The 19,747-nt window shown below is 43.2% G+C and overlaps 1 protein-coding gene and 1 pseudogene across 2 annotated transcripts in view; one reads left to right on the top strand and one right to left on the bottom strand.

Moving 5' to 3' along the window:
- pisd (phosphatidylserine decarboxylase) overlaps nt 1-19,747 on the top strand; it is a 182,894-nt gene that overhangs the window by 32,071 nt on the left and 131,076 nt on the right. The gene's annotated exons all lie outside the window — the stretch shown is intronic.
- On the bottom strand, nt 1,413-17,888 carry LOC140187837 (uncharacterized; annotated as a pseudogene).

Here is a 19,747-nt window from a genome sequence, read left to right as displayed (position 1 = left end):
ACAGTAGCTAGGATGTGGACCACAGGTTACAACAGGAAATAGAAAAGGTGTGTCAAAAAGGCAATGTTATGATTGTCATGGGAGATTTCAACACACAGGTCGATTGGGAAAATCAGGTTGGTAATGGATCTCAAGAGAGTAAGTTTGTTGAATGCCTGTGACGTGGCCTTTTAGGACAGTTTGTCGTTGACCCTACTAGGGGATCAGCTATATTGGATTGGATGTCGTGTAATGAACTGAAGGTGATTAGGGAGTTTAAGGTAAAAGAGCCCTTAGGAAGCAGTGATCACAATATGAGTTCAACTTGAAATTTGATAGGGAGAAAGTAAAGTCTGACATAGCAGTATTTCAGTGGAGTAAAGGAAATTACAGTGGTGTGAGAGAGGAGTTGGCCAAAGTAAATTGGAAAGAGATACTGGCAGGGATGACAGCAGGGCAGCAATAGCGTGAGTTTCTGGGAAAAATAAGGAAGGTGCAGGACAGATGTATTGCAAAAACGTAGAAATACTTAAATGGCAAAATAGTACAACCATGGCTGATGAGGGAAGTCAAAGCTGATGTAAAAGCAAAAGAGAGGGCATACAACAAAGCAAAAATTAGTGGGAAGACAGAGGATTGGGAAGCTTTTAAAACCCTACACAGAACAACTAAAAGAATCATTAGGATGAAAAGATGAAATTTGAAAGCAAGCTAGCAAACAATATCAAAGTGGAGAGTAAAAACTTTTTCAAATATGAAAAAAAATAAAAGAGAGATGGGAGTGGTGTAAGCTTAAATTCACTGGACCAATAACGACACCACAAGCAGTTCTTTACTTTATCCTTTTCACCAGTTTATTTGTTCGAACTTAGCCGGCGAGAAGGTTCGGAGCCAAGCATCAGAGAGACAGAATTCCTCTCCCTCTGGTGGTTCGTGACGAACCTCTGTCTAACATGCAGAAACATTACCATTTATGAACTAGCGAAACAAAGAACACTCAGTTTGACAGATATTCCCACCAAGTCAGTTAGAGCAAAACTTAATTACTTAGATAAAGAGAGTCCACTAAATCAAGGTTTTAATTAAAAATGAATATTCCGTCCAGTCCTTATCAGTTATTCCCTTTCGTTAGACAAAGGAGGGAACTTAGCTAAGTGGTGTGAAACCGTAAGGTATGGTGTGTGCGACATGTGTGAACTCAGCCCCCATATTGTTCTCAAGAGAGAACGTTAATCTAAACAAGCTGAAGGCAGATTCCTCAGTGAAGGACAAACAGAAGAACTTTATACACTATCCAGAACAGAGCATACTTGGCACTTAATTTTAATCCGTTATTGACAAGAGTTCAAGAATCATTTCTTACATCCCCAATACCCTTAAAACTTCATCATTCCCTCCTTTTTATCATTACCTTTCAGAACAGATTGTTGCTTTTACAGCATGATACAAAACATGGCCAAAGGCACCGTAGGATACAGACAATAATCAAAATTAATACAATCAAACTTCCAAAATGCAAAAACAACCCCCAGAAGTCCCCGAATATATTGAAGGGCCAGGTCCATCCCCCTTTCATAAGACTTAAATCGCTCAGTCAGTACAGTGCTGCGCGTACGCCGGATCACACTCACAACACTAGTCCCAGAAATAAGATGGTCAGGAATTACGATCGTGTACCCGACGTCTCTTCTTATTATCCAGGTGTCCAATTGTTTCTCTCCTTCAAGATGAATTATGTCCCCAGCTCTGACTTCAGTGGTGTCCCAATCATCCCTCAGAATACATCACTCTGTGCTGTTGTTATTCAGAGTACCTGGTTGGTTCAAAGTAATGGTCAAATGTTTTTCAGGATCTCCACAAGAATTAAGGACGTCATTCACCGTCACAACTTGGAACCGACCCTTGTGAAAGCTTACACCATCATCTGAACACTTCTTACTTGGGCAGCTCATCTTTGCTGCTCTGTCGAAGCTTTGTAGCTTGATCCCCATCTTTGTTTCTTGTGAGTTATCTGATAATGTAACTTCTGCAAGCTGGGTTTTCTTTAATATATTGGAATGTACAAACTTTGTAGTTCATGCTGATACATCTCTGTCTCCAAAACTGCGGCAACCTTTCCTTTGTTGCCTGTATAATCAGTCTGTGTCCCTTCACAGTTTTTATGTTTTGAATTTATGTAGTGAGGTGTAGTATCCCCTTTGCACAGTTCCCATTGATGTTCTGCAGGTATGTCAGGAGTTTTCAGGAGATCCAGCTTTGAGGGCGTCTGCAGTGTCTGTAGCCGAACTTTATTCATTGGCATTATGGACTGAATCCATTCACTCTCCCTTTTACTGCAGCCATCATATTGTGTTTCAGTCACTTGAGTCAATGCAGAATCACAGCTGTTTATTTGTATTCTGTATATTTGTATATTGTTTTGTATCTGATCTCTGAAAAGGGTTCTTTAATGGATTTATATGCGTGGGCGATTGTAAGTTCCCTAACTTGTTCTTTCTCGTCAAACAAAACTTTGCACCTTTCTGTACAGTAGCTGGAGATGGGAACACCTTCAAAGTACTATTTACACACTGTCTTGTCTTCATACTTTTCAGCTTCCCATTCTCACCTCTCTTCATAGTGCTACATAGCCGAGACCCAGAAACAGTCTGCTTAATAGCCTTTAGACAGTCTGGATGCGGTATCACCTTTCTCTTCAACCAGGGTTTCTTTCCATTTCTTCGATCTCAGTGCCCCATTGGGTCTAGTAAATCTTTTACCAGGCAGCTTAACGGAACAAAGTTTCTCACAATCTTTCAATAGACTTTGCCTCTTTTTGTTCTCAGTAAACCTATATTGTGGAACTGGTTTCTCATTTTCTATATCTGCACGGCTCAAAATAATGCTGAGATTCAGCTAGTATATTTTCTTTTGATTGGTTAAAACTATGATGGCGACTGGTATCATAATGGGTACTGCAATCTCATTCATGTTTCAGGAACAGTAAAAATTTCTACGTTATTCACTGGACATTCAGGGACTGCTTCACTGACATCGAGAGTGTCTGGAATACTTGATTTCACAAAATTCTCTTCATTGCTGCTTTCCATTTGACTTAAGTCCATGGGGAAAGTTTTTATCCCTTTTGTTTCATCAATTCCATGTCCAAATGCAATTTCTTGGAAGTGTTTCTTTTCCACCAGTGATGAATTTTCCTTTACTCCAAGAGAGTCCTTGTACTCATTTCCCTCAGTAACACGTTTGCAGTCTGTTGGATGTATCCACCAAGATTGCCCTTTTAGTTTCACAACCGTAGGAGTGGTCAGTAACACCTGATATGGTCCTCTCCACTGAGGTCGGAGTTTCCCTCAATCCCAGTTCTCGATCAGGACAGGATCTTGACCAGGCTCAGTCGTGGGGTAGTCACCTTTAGGCTGGGTTTCGTCTTCCCGGTAGGCCTGCCGCACCTGTGAATGCAAGCTTTGGAGAGTTTTAGTTAACTTGCTTAAGTATTTTCCCATCTCCTCCTCCAAGGTATGCATATCTAATTTTGCAGGTAAGCTGTCAGGGAGGAGCGGCAAACAAGGTTGGGGTCCCCATGGGGTTCTCATGGGCTTCCCGTAGATAATTTCTGCAGGTGATAACCCCGTCTTACTTGATGGCATGATTCTCATATGGAATAGGGCTGAGGGTGAAACCTTCAACCAGGTCAATCCAGATTCTTGTGTAAGTTTGGCCAACTTACCTTCAAAGTACCATTGGCTGGTTCCACTATGGCAGCTGCTTTCGGACGATGGGTGCAGTGGAACTGCTGTTTTATAGCAAGTTCTTTACAGACTTCCTCATTTATTTTGGCAACAAAATGTGGCCCATTGTCCAAGCTTATCAATTCTGGAATCCATAGCGAGGAATTGTTTCTTTTAGCAATATTTTCACAACAATCATAGCAGTATTATTAGTTGTAGGAACAGTTTCAATCCATCTGCTAAATACATCTACTATCACCAAGCAATACTTATAACAATGTACTCTAGGTAGTTCTACAAAATCAAGTTGCAAACAAGAAAAAGACCCACCAGGCAAGGGGGTAGTTCCGGAAACACAAGGCATTCCCCTTCCAGGGTTCAGTTTTTTTCTTTTACAAATTAAACATGCTTTGGCTCGTTTTTCAGCTGCCTGCTAGAAGTCAGGGTACAACATTATTGTAATAATGTATGAACCATTCCCTCCTTGCCCAGGTGTGTACAATTATGTACATAATCTATCAAAATAGGTAAGAACACAGGGGGAAACAGACCTGCCCTGCAGGGGTCACCCATAAATTTGTCTGAGGTTCAAGGTGGCAACCCATTTGGGACTGTAGTTTGCGCTCTCTTTTAGGGGCGCCTCCCTGGAAGTTACGTATTTCCCCCATGTCTGGCATACCCGTCCTTAGATTTTGTCTAATAGGAGCTTGCTGGGTTCCCAAGGGGACTAGAAGTGTGGGATTCAAGGCTGTCTGTTTGGCCACTGCGTCAGCCCAAGCATTACCATTAGATATAGTCATAGTCATACTTTATTGATCCCGGGGGAAATTGGTTTTCGTTACAGTTGCACCATAAATAATAAATAGTAATAACACCATAAATAGTTAAATAGTAATATGTAAATTATGCCAGGAAATAAGTCCAGGACCAGCCTATTGGCTCAGGGTGTCTGACCCTCCAAGGGAGGAGTTGTAAAGTTTGATAGCCACAGGCAGGAATAACTTCCTATGACGCTCTGTGTTGCATCTCGGTGGAATAAGTCTCTGGCTGAATGTACTCCTGTGCCCAACCAGTACATTATGTAGTGGATGGGAGAAATTGTCCAAGATGGCATGCAACTTGGACAACATCCTCTTTTCAGACACCACCGTCAGAGAGTCCAGTTCCATCCCCACAACATCACTGGCCTTACAAATGAGTTTGTTGATTCTGTTGGTGTCTGCTACCCTCAGCCTACTGCCCCAGCATACAACAGATTCTCATATCTCATCAGATTCCCCAGTATGAGCTACACATTTAATAATAGCCAAAACCCGAGGTAGCTGTAGAGCAGTGAGTAAGTTGTTTACAAAGGTAGCATTACTAATGGGGTGGCCAGAGGAAGTCAGGAATCCCATAACTCCAAATGCATGATGGGAGTCTGTGTAAATGTTCGCACTTTAGTCTGTTACTAGGATACAGGCATGAGTCAGAGCAAACTGCTCAGCCTTCTGGGCAGAGACAGCTGTTTCAAAAGAGGCCTGCTCAATTACTCCACTGTCTGTCATTATCGATTAGCCTGCTGGATTCCCTGCTGGATCCACAAAAGAGCTTCCATCTTCATAAAACATTGCCTTGGGCTTGAGGGGAAGGGATGGGAGAGTCTTCTTTTTTCGCGGTGATCCAGACGGGGAGGGTGAGTTCGTGCGGCTGACTTCATGGCCTGAAATTGCCCAGAGATGTGGTACAACGTCTTGGGTTCGGTCAGTATTAAAAGAGTGTCTTACCAAATGTCCCGTCTTCACCTCCAACTCCTTTCAGTATCGGAGTTGGCCCGTAGCCAAGTCTTGCCATTCTCCCTCGGTGCTGGAGGCTTGTTTCGTCTGGGTGTAGGCAAGGAACCCTAGGCTCTTTGGCTTGAACCCAGGGCAAACCCTAACAGTGGTATGGGGAACCACCAGTCCTGTCTGTCGCCAAAGGAAATCCGGAACTTTGGCCAGTAATGCACTGCTGTCTCTTCCTTTAACCTCTCCAATCACTGTGACTGGGAACTTCTGTCCCTCGAGGGGTGCATAATATTGGCTTTCCTCAGTGGTGCACCCCATAGGTTCATAGCACAGGGTCACATGGGGGTCGACCACTGGCAGTGGGGTTCAAACGAAGTAGAGTCCAGATTAAGTGCCCACCACTGGGGGAGGGGGTTGGTAACTGGGGAAGCTGTCGGTTGTTCACTAGTCCCAGGGTGATACCCTTGTCTGTGTATAGAATCTCAACTTCCAACGGACGGAGCAGGTCTCTCCCTGCTAGATTACACCTCGGACTGGTGATGGCTGTAAATGAAACCACACACTGGGTCCCCCTGAAATTCCACCTGCAGTGGCTGGGTACGTGAATACGTGTGTTCCGTACCCCGGTTCCCATTTCTGATCCCTAGATATAGCCCGCTTGCGTCCTTCTCCCCACTGAACATATTCACCTTTAATATTAGTTCCCTTTGGGGTTGATCAGGATTCAAAAACTGAGTCCCAATAAGATGTCAAGGCTCGTCGCATTCGATTTTGCTCATTGTCAGGCCAATCCATATTATTTGTTTTAATCATGTTGGCTAACTTAATTGGTAAGCATTGGAGCAGTAGGGCATTAAACTGGGGGGACGGATTCCCATTATTAGAGGCTTTCTCCTGCGAAAGTGCCGTAGCAGGCCACAAATTGCACCCGATAGTCTAGTCCTGATTTCCCAGGCTTAGCTTTGCATTCAAGTACTTTAGTGATATTTACAGGTTGTTGGAGAGCCCTCTCCAAGGCTTGAATAATCTGGTCTGTCTGTTCATTCTCATTATGGATTTCCGCCTGTAAATCCTGATAGGTTTGGTATCTTAATTCTGCCTTCCATTTCTGCTGCTCATCAGCTGAGAAAGTCATGCAGCAGAGAGCAAATAAATCTTGCAGTGTCGCATTATACATTTGTTTTGTCATCATTGTCGTCTTCTTCATGTGCCTTGCGCATTACACGCTTGGGTGATCATGGCTCTCCACATTGAACGATCCCTCGCAGCGTCAGTGATATCTCGCACACTTAGATCTGCTAGTTCTTTCACAGTGTCCATAAATTTTCTTCTTTTCCTTTCTCTTCTTCGTTTCCCAGCTAAATGGCCTTGTAATGTCAGGCATTCTATTTCTCCCTTTCTGATGACATGGCCCAGGAATTTAAGTTTCCTCTCATTTAATATTCTCACTAAAGGTCTCTTTGTATGGGCACGTTGGAGTACTGTCTCATTAGTTACCCTATCTCTCTGTGATATTTTCAGCATTCTTCCAAGAAACCACATTTCTGTTGCTTCTAAGTTTCTTTGGAGTTCTGGTGTTATAGTCCATGTTTCGGAAGCGTACAGCAAGATTGACCAGATGTAACATTTTAGTAGCCTAAGCTTTGTTGTCGTAGACATGTGTCCGTTGGTAAAAATGGGTTTCATTTTTTAGAATTTGGTTTTGGCAATAGCAATTCTTCTTTTTATTTCTACTTTACTTCTAGCATCTTGTGATATAACGCTACCAAGGTAATTAAAGCTGGTCTTTTGTTTAATCTCTTGGTTACCTATGTACAATTGTCAGTTGGGAGTATCCTGCTGTTTTGATATTACCATACATTTGTGTTTTTTTTTACAGTTGATGGTTAGACCAAAATCTGCACTTGTACTACTTTATCTAGGAGGATTTGTAGGTCTTCTGCAGCACTTGCTATTAGGGTCTGCATATCTTATATTGTTGATGTTAACACCTCCAATTTTTATCCCATCCAAGTCTTCTATTTCTCTGAGAATCATTTCACTATAGATATTAAATAATTCCGGTGAGGCAACGCATCTTTGTCTAACTCCTCTTTGAATTTTAGTCCAACTGCCTATATTATCATCAATTTTTACCGTCGCCGTTTGATTCCAAGATAAATTTTGAAGCAGTTGTTTGTCCCTTCTGTCAATGTTTAGTTAAATGAGAATTTGAAGTAATTTTTCATTTTGCACTTTGTTGAATGCTTCAGTGAAATCAATAAAACATAAAAAGACGTCATTTTGATATTCATTTGCCCTTTCTGAAAGCATTCGTGGTATGAAAATTGCGTTCCTAGTTCCTCTATCTTCAATAAACCCATATTACAGTTTAGAAGTTTCTGGTCTTAACTTGTTTTTAATTTGACTCAGAACAATTCTCAACAAGATCTTTATTATGTGACTCATAAGACTGATTGTTCTATAATTTTCACAGTCAATAGTTGCAGGAATTTTTGGCAGAGTTATGAATACCGATTTCAAGAGATCGTCAGGCAATACACCAGACTCATATATTCCATTAAACAGTTCAAAAAGAATATCTATGCCTAGATCTTCTAGGGCTTGTATCATTTTCACTGAAATTTCATCAGGTCCGGTGGCTTTACCATGTTCCATGCTTTTCATTGCTTTAGTTATTTCTTCTTTGGTAATAGGTGGGCCAGAATTAAGGTGTTTAATATCTGGGGATTCCCCTCTATTATCTTCAAAAAGCTGCTCTATATACTGAATCCACTTCTCACCTACTTTATCTGGATCTGTTATTATGGATCCATCTGCTGATCTTATGCATCCTGTAGAGGAGGTTTTCTTAATTCCAGTAATTTCCTTAATTTTCTTGTGCATTTCTTTGCTGTTGTTAATATGGCCTTCAACTTCATTGCATTTTTGAGCCAGCCATTCTTCCTTTGCAATATTGCACAATTGTCTGATCTGTCTGTCTAGCTCTCTGTCTGTCTGTCTAGCACTTCATTATTCTTCACTAACCTTCCTTGTTCCATCAGATCTAGAATTTCTTTGGTTGTCCACCACTTGTTGGTGTGTTGGATTTTTTGCACTGGGATTATCTCCTCTGCTGATTGCTGTATAGCATATTTAAATCTGTCCCTGATAGACGTTGTTTCTTTATCATTGAGATATTCTTCTACAGCTGTTTTGAATTGTTGCTTAAGTATGCTATCATTTTTAAGTTCTCCCAACATGTACTTCTTTCTCTTTTTTCAACGTTTCAGTTTCTTTAATTTTGTTTTGATGGTAGGTATTACTGGATGGTGATTTGAACCACAGTCTGCTCCTGGGTAGGCTTTAGAATATGTGATACTATTTCTAAAGCGTTCATTGATGGTAATGAAATCTATTTGATTCCTTGTTCTATCTCCAGGGCTAACCCCAGTACACAATCTACGTGGATGGTTTTTATACCAAGTATTGGTGATCATTTGGTTGTTTCTGACACACCAATCAGTAAACCTTTGTATAGTACTGCGGACATACTGAGCAAACTGTGCTGGTTTTTCTTTTCTATTTGGGGCCTGATTCATGATCATTATCATTTCTAGAGGCTCCCAGGGTGCATACACAAGAATTACTGAGGGCTGTCCCTCCTCGGCTGCTTGTGGATTGGGCAGCATTTGGGTGGGCAATTGTCTTGGTGGAGCCGTTAACTCTGGGGATTTATTGGATTCTTCCCTCCCTGTCTCAGAATAATCCTCGGTATTCCCTTCCTGGATCTCAGGGTATAGAGAGCCTCCCCTTCCCTGCCGCCGCTGTTTTACCCGAGCAGCCACCGTATCTTGAGTACTAAACACAAAATACTCTGCAGACGCTGGGGTCAAAGCAACACTCACAACACGCTGGAGGAACTCAGCAGGTCAGAAAGCATCCATGGAAATGATCAGTCAATGTTTCGGGCCGGAACCCTTCGTCAGGACTGAAGAGGGAGGGGGCAGAGGCCCTATAAAGAAAGTGGGGGGAGGTTGGGAAGGAGAAGGCTGGTAGGTTCCGGGCGAAAAACCAGTAAGGGGAAAGGTAAAGGGGTGGGGGAGGGGAAGCAGGGAGGTGATAGGCAAGAAAGGTGAAGAAGGAATCGGGGAAAACACAATGGGTAGTAGAAGGAGGCGGAACCTACTTCTTCCCCTCCTCCACCCCTTTATCTTTCCCTTTACTGCTTTTTTACCCGGAATCTACCAGCCTTCTCCTTCCCACCCTCCCCCCACCTTCTTTATAGGGCCTCTGCCCCCTCCCTCTTCAGTCCTGACAAAGGGTTATGGCCCGAAACGTTGACTGATCGTTTCCATGGATGCTGCCCGACCTGCTCAGTTCCTCCAGAGTGTTGTATCTGAGTACTGGGAGGATTGGGGTTTGGGAGCACTGGGTGCACTCGGCCCCTGATAAGGTGGGGGATACAGTGGGTGCCCAATCCTCATCACGGTCACTGTCCTCAAACAGGGTCAGTATGCCAGACAATGGGTTTGAGATCCCGTATTTGCCCTGGATCTCGCGCGCGGCACTGCCGATTTAAACCTTCCTGTCTGTCCATATCTGTTTTGCCTGTTTTCTTTGTCTTTCTCGTTCTTTAATCAATAATTGCCACTTTCTTTTTTTACCGCAATTATTTTTCCAAATTAAATTTACTGCTTGTTCACAAGAGGTTATATCCCAAGTTCCCCTTGGTGGCCACACATCCTTTCCCAGTTTCTTTGTTAGCTCTGCACTTAACATCTGGATAGACTGCAGGGGAGTCCCTTTCCCCTCTGTTTGGCCAAACGTCTGTCCCGTCCTGTGCTGGTCAATTTACCGGGTCAACCGCGTGTCACCCAATTAGTTACTTCAATTTACCAGGACACTGCCACTGGCCCGCCAGGTCAATTAGAATAGACCAGGTCAGTTACCCCCTTATCTAATTACCGGGTTCCGCCACCAGCCCCAAAATGTAATAAGTTACTGCCACTAACCTGCTGCCCAATCGCTGTGGCCAACCCAAAAGAAAAACGTAATAGGTCATTGCCACTGATCCGCTGCCCAATTCTTCAGCACCCATAGACTTTAATACTCACAGAAACAACTGCTTGTCTTGTTCTCCATTAATACTCACAAAAACAACTGCTAGCCTTATTCTCTGTTAATACTCACAGAAACAACTGCTTGTCTTGTTCTCCATTAATACTCACAAAAACAACTGCTTATCTTATTCTCCTGGTCCGGGTGGTTCGTTGGATCCCGTCAAGGTACCAGTTCCTCTGGGCGAGGGGCAGGAGTTTCGGACAAATAGAACGGACAGTCAGAGGTAAAACACCTCGGGGCGCCCTACCGCCCGTTAGTACTCACCCGCAACTCTCCGTCACTTACTCAGCCCACAGGAACTTTCCCTATGTTGGGATCCAAGTCACGGCACCAAGTGTAAACATAAATTCGCCAGACCAATAACCACACGACAAACAGTTCTTTATTTTATCCTTTTCACCAGTTTATTTGTTCGAGCTCAGCCAGTGAGAAGGTTCAGAGCCAAACATCAGAGAGACAGAATTCTCGTTCGTGACAAACCTCTGTCTAACATGCAGAAATGTTACAATTTATAGAACTAGCGAAACAAAGAACACTCAGTTCAACAGATATTCCCACCAAGTCAGTTAAGGCACAACTTAATTACTCAGATAAGAGAGTCCACTAAATCAAGGTTTTAATTAAAAATGAATGTTCTGTCCAGTCCTTATCAGTTATTCCCTTTCGTTAGACAAAGGAGGAAACTTAGCTCAGTGGTGTGAAACCGTAAGGCATGGTGTGTGCGACATGTGTGAACCCAGCCCCTATATTGTTCTCAAGAAAGAACGTTAATCTAAGCAAGCTGAAGGCAGATTCCTCAGTGAAGGACAAACGGAAGAACTTAATACACTATCCAGAACAGAGCACACATAAATTGGCACTTAATTTTAACCTGCTATTGACAAGAGTTCAAAAATCATTTCTTACATCCCCAATACCCTTAAAACTTCATCATTGGATATAGGACCACTAGAAAATGAGGTCGGAGAAATAATAACGTGGGCCAAGGAGATGGCAGATGAACTAAATGAGTATTTTGCATCAGTCTTCACTTTAGAAGACACTAGCAGTTTGGTAGATGTTGAAGTACTGGTGTGCCTCAGGCATCTGTACTGGGTCCAATGTTGTTTGTCATATATATTAATGATCTGGATAATGGGGTGGTAAATTGGATTAGTAAGTATGCGGATGATACTAAGATAGGTGGGGTTGTGGATAATGAAGTAGGTTTTCAAAGCTTGCAGAGAGATTTCGGCCAGTTAGAAGAGTGGGATGAAAGATGGCAGATGGAGTTTAATGCTGATAAATGTGAGGTGCTACATTTTGGTAGGACTAATCACAATAGGACATGCATGGTAAATGGTAGGGCATTGAAGAATGCAGTAGAACAGAGGGATTTAGGAATAATGGTGCATAGTTCCCTGAAGGTGGAATCTCATGTGGATAGGGTGGTGAAGAAAGCTTTTGGTATGCTGGCCTTTATTAATCAGAGCATTGAGTATAGAAGTTGGGATGTAATGTTGAAATTACATAAGGCATTGGTAAGGCCAGATTTGGAGTATTGTGTACAGTTCTGGTCACCGAATTATAGGAAAGATGTCAATAAAACTGAGAGAGTACAGAGGAGATTTACTAAAATGTTGCCTGGGTTTCATCTCCTAAGTTACAGAGAAGGGTTGAACAAGTTGGGTCTTTATTCTTTGGAGCGTAGAAGGTTGAGGGGGGACTTGATGGAGGTATTTAAAATTATAAGGGGGATAGATAGAGTTGACGTGGATAGGCTTTTTCCATTGAGAGTGGGGGAGATTCAAACAAGAGGACATGAGTTGAGAGTTAAAGGGCAAAAGTTTAGGGGTAACATGAGGGGGAACGTCTTTACTCAGAGAGTGGTAGCTGTGTGGAACGAGCTTCCAGCAGAAGTGGTTGAGGCAGGTTCGATGTTGTCGTTTAAAGTTAAATTGGACAGCTATATGGACAGGAAAGGAATGGAGGGTTATGGGCCGAGTGCAGGTTGGTGGGACTTGGCAAGAGTAAGAGTTCAGCACGGACGAGAAGGGCCAAGATAGCCTGTTTCCGTGCTGTAATTGTTATATGGTTATATGAAGGGTGTGAGGGAAGAGAAGTGAGTGCAGTTACAAGGGAGAAAGTGCACTAAAAGCTGAAAGATCTAAGGGTACATACAGACCAAATGATCTGCACCCTAGGGTTCTGAAAGAGGCATTAGTAATGATCATTGGACTCATTAGTAATGAGCATGGTGCCAGAGGATTGGAAAATTGCAAATGTCACTCCACTCTTTAAGAAAGGACAAAGGCAGCAGAAAGGAAATTATGGACTAGTTAGCCTGACCTCAGTGGTTGGGAAGACGTTGGAGCCAATTGTTAAGGATGAGGTCTTGTGTCTTGGAGACACAGGGCAAGATAGAACAAGGTCAGCATAGTTTCCTTAAGGGAAAATCTTGCCTGACAAACCTGTTGGAATTCTTTGAGGGGATTACACATAGGATAGGTAAAGGGCATGTAGTGGATGTATATTTGGGCTTACAGAAGGTCTTTGATAAGGTGCCACGCATGAGGCTGCTTACCAAGTTAAGAACCCCTGGTGATACAGGAAAGTTACTGGCATGGTTCAAGCATTGGCTGGTTGGTAGGAGGCAGCGAGTGGGAATAAAAGGTTCCTTTTCTGGTTGGCTGCCAGTGACTAGTGATGTTCTGCAGCTTCTGGTGTTGGGACCACTTCTCTTTATTCTGTATATCAATGTTTTGGATGATGGAATAGATAGTTTTGTTGCCAAGTTTGTAGATGATATGAAGACTGATGGAGGGGCAGGTAGAGTTGAGGAAACAGGCTGCAGAAGGACTTAAGACAGATTAGGAGAGTGGGTAAGAGAGTGGCAAATGAAATACAATGTTGGAAAATGGATGGTGATACATTTTGGTAGTCGAAATAAATGTGCAGACTAGTTTCTAAACGGGGAGAAAATCTCAAAATTTGAGATGCAAAGGCACCTGGGAGACCTTGTGAAGAACAACCTGAAGAGTAACTTGCAGGATGAGTCGGTGGTGAGGAAGGCAAATGCGATGTTAACATTCATTTAAAAATGTCTAGAATACAAGAGCAGGGATGTGATGTTGAGGCTTTATAAGGCACTGGCAAGGCCTCACCTTGAGTATTGTGAACAGTTTTGGGCTCCTCATCTAAGAAATGATGTGCTGCCAGTGGAGATGGTTCAGAGGAGGTTCCCAAGGACAATTCCAGGAATGAAAGGGTTATCGTACAGGGAACGTTTGATAGCTCTGTGTCTGTACTTGCTGGAAGTTAGAAGGATGAGGGGGGAATCTCATTGAAATGTTTCAAATTTTGAAAGGTCTAGACAAGGTAGATGTGGAAAGGGTGGTTCTCATGTTGGGAGGAATCTAGGACACGAGGGCACAGCCTCAGAGGGGCATCCATTTAAAACAGAGTTGCAGAGAAACTTCTTTAGCTAGAGCGTGGTGAATTTGTGGAATTCATTACCACAGGTAGCTGTGGAGGCCAGGTCATTGGTGTACTTAAGGCAGAGCTTGATAGGTTCTTGTTTGGACATAGCATCAAATGTTATGGGGAGAAGGCCGGGGAGTGGGGCTGAGGAGTGAAAAAAAGGATCAACCATGATTGAATGGCGGAGCAGACTCGATGGGCCAAAGGGCCTAAATCTGCAACTATATCTTCTGGTCTTAGGTCATTAAAAGTTAATATGTAGATATTACAAGCAATTAAGAAAGCAAACGTTGTGGCAAAAATCAAAATATGGCAGACACTGGAATTCTGAAATAAAAACAAAATGCTGGAATCAAACTAGATGAGACAGCACCCTGTGGAAAGAAAAACATTTAACATATTAGGCCAAAGATTGCAGGCATTGCCAGTCAGCATTGAACTTGACATAGGACTGCCTTAGGGTCTCCGGCTTTGGATTTTCCTCGAGCTTTACTCCCAAAGCTTTTCCTGTGAGTGAGAAGGCGGTGGAGGTTTGAGATCAGTTTTCCTTCTCTGAGGTGAGCTGCCAACCATGGCTGACAAGCCCTATCTGCCCAAAGCAACTCATCTTAAGGTGCCCCTTCTCCAGTCAGTAGCAATGGTTCCATCGGGCTTAGTAGCAAAGCCACACATGAAGGACAGGAGCTGGACTTGGTTGTCAGAGGCTATTTGAAATGCTTGCTATTGGGAACATTTAATAGGTAGTGGGAGCTATCCCCGCTACCTCCCCCAACCCCACACCAGCTATGACAACCTGGAGGAGCCTGTGCACAACACAAAGTAATATCGCAAATAAAATAACAAATAATAAGATGTACTTACAGAACATAGAATAGAACCGCACAGTACAGGCCCTTCGGCCCACAATGTTGTGCCAACCCTTAAACCTTGCCTCCCATATAACCCCCCACCTTAAATTCCTCCATATACCTGTCCAGTAGTCTCTTAAACTTCACTAGTGTATCTGCCTCCACCACTGACTCAGGCAGAGCATTCCACGCACCAACCACTCCCTGAGTAAAAAACCTTTCTCTAATATCCCCCTTGAACTTCCCACCCCTTACCTTAAAGCCATGTCCTCTTGTATTGAGCAGTGGTGTCCTGGGGAAGAGGCGCTGACTGTCCACTCTACCTATTCCTCTTAATATCTTGTATACCTCTGTCATGTCTCCTCTCATCCTCCTTCTCTCACCAGAGTTTTATAGAGCTACATCATTACCTCGCGACTCTTAAGTGCTATCCCTCGACTTATGAAAGCTAACACCCCATAAGCCTTCTCAACTACCCTATCTACTTGTGAGGCAACTTTCAGGGATCTGTGGACATGTACCCCCAGATCCCTCTGTTCCTCCACACTGTCATTTAACTTGTACTCTGCCTTGGAGTTTGTCCTTCCAAAGTGTACCACCTCACACTTCTCCGGGTTGAACTCCATCTGCTACTTCTCAGCCCACTTCTGCATCCTATCAATGTCTCTCTGCAATCTTCGACAATCCTCTACACCATCTACAACACCACCAACCTTTGTGTCGTCTGCAAACTTGCCAACCCACCCTTCTACCCCCACAAGTTAAAAAGTAAACAGTATAACACTACTGCTGTTTCATATGTGATGATATATAGGTGGTGGCAGGAAGTTCAGTAGTTTTACAACCTGAGGGAAGAAGCTGTGTTCAATCCTAACAATTCCTGTATTAATACTATGGTACCTCCTATCTCATGTTAGGGGGTCAAAGTGATTGTTATACAGATTGAAGGGATCATTGACAATGCTAAGGGCTCTGTGCACAGCAGTCTTAATAAATATCTCTGATGGATAGAAGAGAGATCTCAATGATCCTCTCAGTGGTTCTCACAATCCGTTGTAGGGACTTGCATTCAGATGCCTTGCAATTCCCAGTACCAGACAGTGATGCAGCTGTACAAGACACTCTAGTAAAAATCGTTGAGAATGAGGGGAGCCTCACTTGCCTCAATCTGCTCACAATGTGGAGATGCTGCTGTGATTTCTCCACCAAAGGGGTGCTGTTGAAGGACCAGGTCAGATCATCCATTATGTGCACTCTCAGAAATTTGGTGCTCATAACTTTCTCCAAGGAGAAGCTGTTCATGTGTAGTGAGGAGTGATCAGCCTATACCTCCCTAAAGTCAATAATCATCTCTTTGATCTTGTCCTTGTCCTCGAATGAGACTCAAGTTGTTGTGCTCGCACCATTTTATCAGCCGCTTTACCTCTTCTGTGTACGCCGTCTCGTCGTAGTTTATGAGGCCCACCACAGTTGTATCATCAACGACTTGGATGATTTGGTTTGAATTTGATCTAGCAGTGCAGTTGTGAACAACAGCATGCTGAACATGCAGCCCTTGGGGGTGCCAGTGCTCAGTGTGATTGAGCTAAGATGTTTCTATCAACATGGGATGACTGTGGCCTTTCTGTTAAGAATTCCAATTTCAGTTACAGAGAGAGGTATTGAGACCCAATGAGGGCAGTTTACACACCATCTTCTGAGGGATGATCGTATTAAGCACTGAACTGAAGTAGCTAAACAGCCTCTTGGAGTATGAGGCACCTTTTTCCAGGTGGGACAGGATGGGGTGGAATGCTGAGGCTAAGGCATCAGTAGACTAATTTGAGTGGTAGGAGTCCAATGTCAGAGGAAGATGAGATTTAATGCGATCCATAGCCAGCTGCTAGAAGCATTTCCGTTATTGTTAAGTCATTGCTACTGGACTGTATTCATTAGGTAGGTTACTGTCACCCTCTTGGACACCAGGGTAATGCTGGTCTCCTTGAAGCCTGTGAGGACACTGGACTGAAGATGTCTGTTAGATCCTTTGTTAGCTGGACTGCACAGTCCCTCAGCATCGACCAGGTATGTTATCAAGCCCCACAACTTCATATGGGTTGACCCTGGCCAGGATCTTTCTCACATCAGCTGTGGCCAGCCAGACTGCTGCTCTCAAGAATGCAGGTATGGCTATAGCACCCATTGGCCGGCTGGTGGTGCAATGGCATCAGGGCTGGACTCCGGAGCAAAGGCTCCTGAGTTCGAATCCAAGTTGGGCCACCTCCCGAGCATGCTTTCCATCTGTGCCGGGTTGAGCATCAAGCTAGCCACTCGGCCTCGTAAAAAAATAGGGTCGAGTCAGGAACGTTCATATCGTGACCCGGTTAATCCGAAAGGAGACCAATCCTGACGCCACGTGCCAGACAAGAATGGCTGACTGTCTGGTGCGGCACGCAAAGAAAAAAGCACCCATTGCTGGGGCAAACTTTGGGCCAGATTGAAATGGCAGGGCCCGGGCCCAAGAGCAAAAAAGAACCGAAGTTTAGCTCATTTAAGCACTGATCCATATTATAAGGATTAAGGTGTTGAGGCTGAGGGTGAAGGACGAAGTGGTGTTCAGCTCACAACTCCATGAGGGTTTATTCACTTCAGTGAAGAACTGGCTTTGTGGCTGTGGACTAATTTTAGGGGTTCATGTGGTTGGTGGTCTGTGTATTATTTACTTTTTTATTGTTCGCATGATTTGTTTTGCACCTTGGACGTTTGACAGTCTTCGTTATGTAGAGTTTGTCATGGAATATTTTGTGCCTTGTTTTGTGGCTGCCTGCAAGAAGATGAATCTCAAGGTTGTTTTAAGATATGCACACTTTGATAATAAGTGAACTTTGAACTTTGCTCATCGGGGAGGAAAGGGGTGTCTTTCTCACCGGCACATCATTCTGTGCATCAAACTGAGCGTAAAGGACATTCAGCTTATCAGGAAGAGAAGCATCACAGTCGTTGATGTGCAGGGAGGACCAGTAGTCCATTATGGTCTGAATGCCCTACCAAATGCACTTGTGTCTCTGGTGTCACAGAAATGGCTGTATATTCTCTGTGAATAAGCCTGTTATACCTTCATAATAGCATGGAAAAACACAACTCTTGCTGACCTGAGAGCTTTCTTATTCGCCAGATCTGAAGGCAACATCCTAATCTCTCAGCCGTGGCTGGACCTCTGCTGCCGGTCATGGCTTCTCCAGATTAATTCCAGGGATTGTTCTTTGAGGGGAGTATATAGACTGAGCCTTCATTCTCTGGATTTAGAATGAGAGGTGTGTTCACTGATACATAAAAATTACATTGGCTTGATGGTTTATGGAGGGATGATGATTCTGTCAGCTGGGTGAATAGAATTAGGTGCCATAATCTCAAAATAAGACATTAACCATTTGGATTGAAATCAGGAATGCTCTCACCAAGTGAATTGTCAGACTTATGGAGATTCATCCACTGTTATGGAGAAGCAAGCCAGAGCTTTGTAAGTTTTTATATTATAAGGGACATGAGGCTGATACAGAAAAATGGTGCTGAAGTGAAATATCAGCCATGATTTAATGAATGATTGAGTAGACTTGAGGGACTGCATGGCCACTTTTTAAAATATTCTTATGACACCAAAGTATGCATTTAGATAGAGTTCAAGACCTATCAAAATTCCTGGACCCAGTAAAACTTTCGTTTGATGTGAAACAATTACAAAGATGTGAAAGTAACTCATCTTTATATTAAATCAACGTTGACTAGTGTGAAAGTGAAGAGCTCTGGAAAAATCTGTGCAGCTGAACATGTTTGGTCTGACACGAAGGAATGTTTTCTCAGATCACTGTATGCTGTCTGACTATTTTCAGCAGCTTGAACAACAATTTTGTAATGCCAGAGGTAGGGCTGTTCAGCCCTAGGGTTCAGCTTCATTCACTGCAATATCCAGGGCTGGATGGTTAATGCATGTCACTTTTGTACCGTATACGTTTTTGATTTTGAGTGAGTTGAATAAGAAGCCTAACAATTATCCCTCAGTTATTAACAGTATTACCACTGTTGATTTGTCAATGGAGTACAGAGTTATCACAGCAGAATCTAATTATATTGAAAATGTCCTCTGACCCATATTAATTAGGATGGCTGCATTGTGAATGGAAACCCTGATTGATCTTTCTATTTCTGAGATGGGAGCAGGGAGTCAGTGACCATAATTGAAAATTGCAGCTTAACAACTACAATTTGCTGGAAATCTGAAATAAAAACAGAAAATGCTATGAAATTAAAATTAATTTTCCAGAGTTAAGAACCATTTCACTTAAGAACATAGAACAGTACAGCACAGTACAGTACAATGTTGTGCCAACCCTCAAACCCTGCCTCCCATATAAGCCCCCGCCTTAGATTCCTCCATATACCTGTCTAGTAGTCTCTTAAACTTCACCAGTGTATCTGCCTCCACCACTGAATCAGGCAGTGCATTCCACGCACCAACCACTCTCTGAGTAAAAAACCTTCCTCTAATATCCCCCTTGAACTTCCCACCCCTTACCTTAAAGCCATGTCCTCTTGTATTGAGCAGTGGTGCCCTGGGGAAGAGGCGCTGGCTATCCACTCTATCTATTCCTCTTATTATCTTGTACACCTCTATCATGTCTCCTCTCATCCTCCTTCTCTCCAAAGAGTAAAGCCCTAGCTCCCTTAATCTCTGATCATAATGCATACTTTCTAAACCAGGCAGCATCCTGGTAAATCTCCTCTGTACCCTTTCCAATGCTTCCACATCCTTCCTATAGTGAGGTGACCAGAACTGAACACAGTACTCCAAGTGTGGCCTAACCAGAGTTTTATAGAGCTGCATCATTAC

Source organism: Mobula birostris, chromosome 25 (genome assembly GCF_030028105.1).
Source record: "Mobula birostris isolate sMobBir1 chromosome 25, sMobBir1.hap1, whole genome shotgun sequence".
In the NCBI taxonomy this organism is placed as follows: domain Eukaryota; kingdom Metazoa; phylum Chordata; class Chondrichthyes; order Myliobatiformes; family Myliobatidae; genus Mobula; species Mobula birostris.
This window is presented reverse-complemented; position numbering and strand designations above follow the sequence as displayed.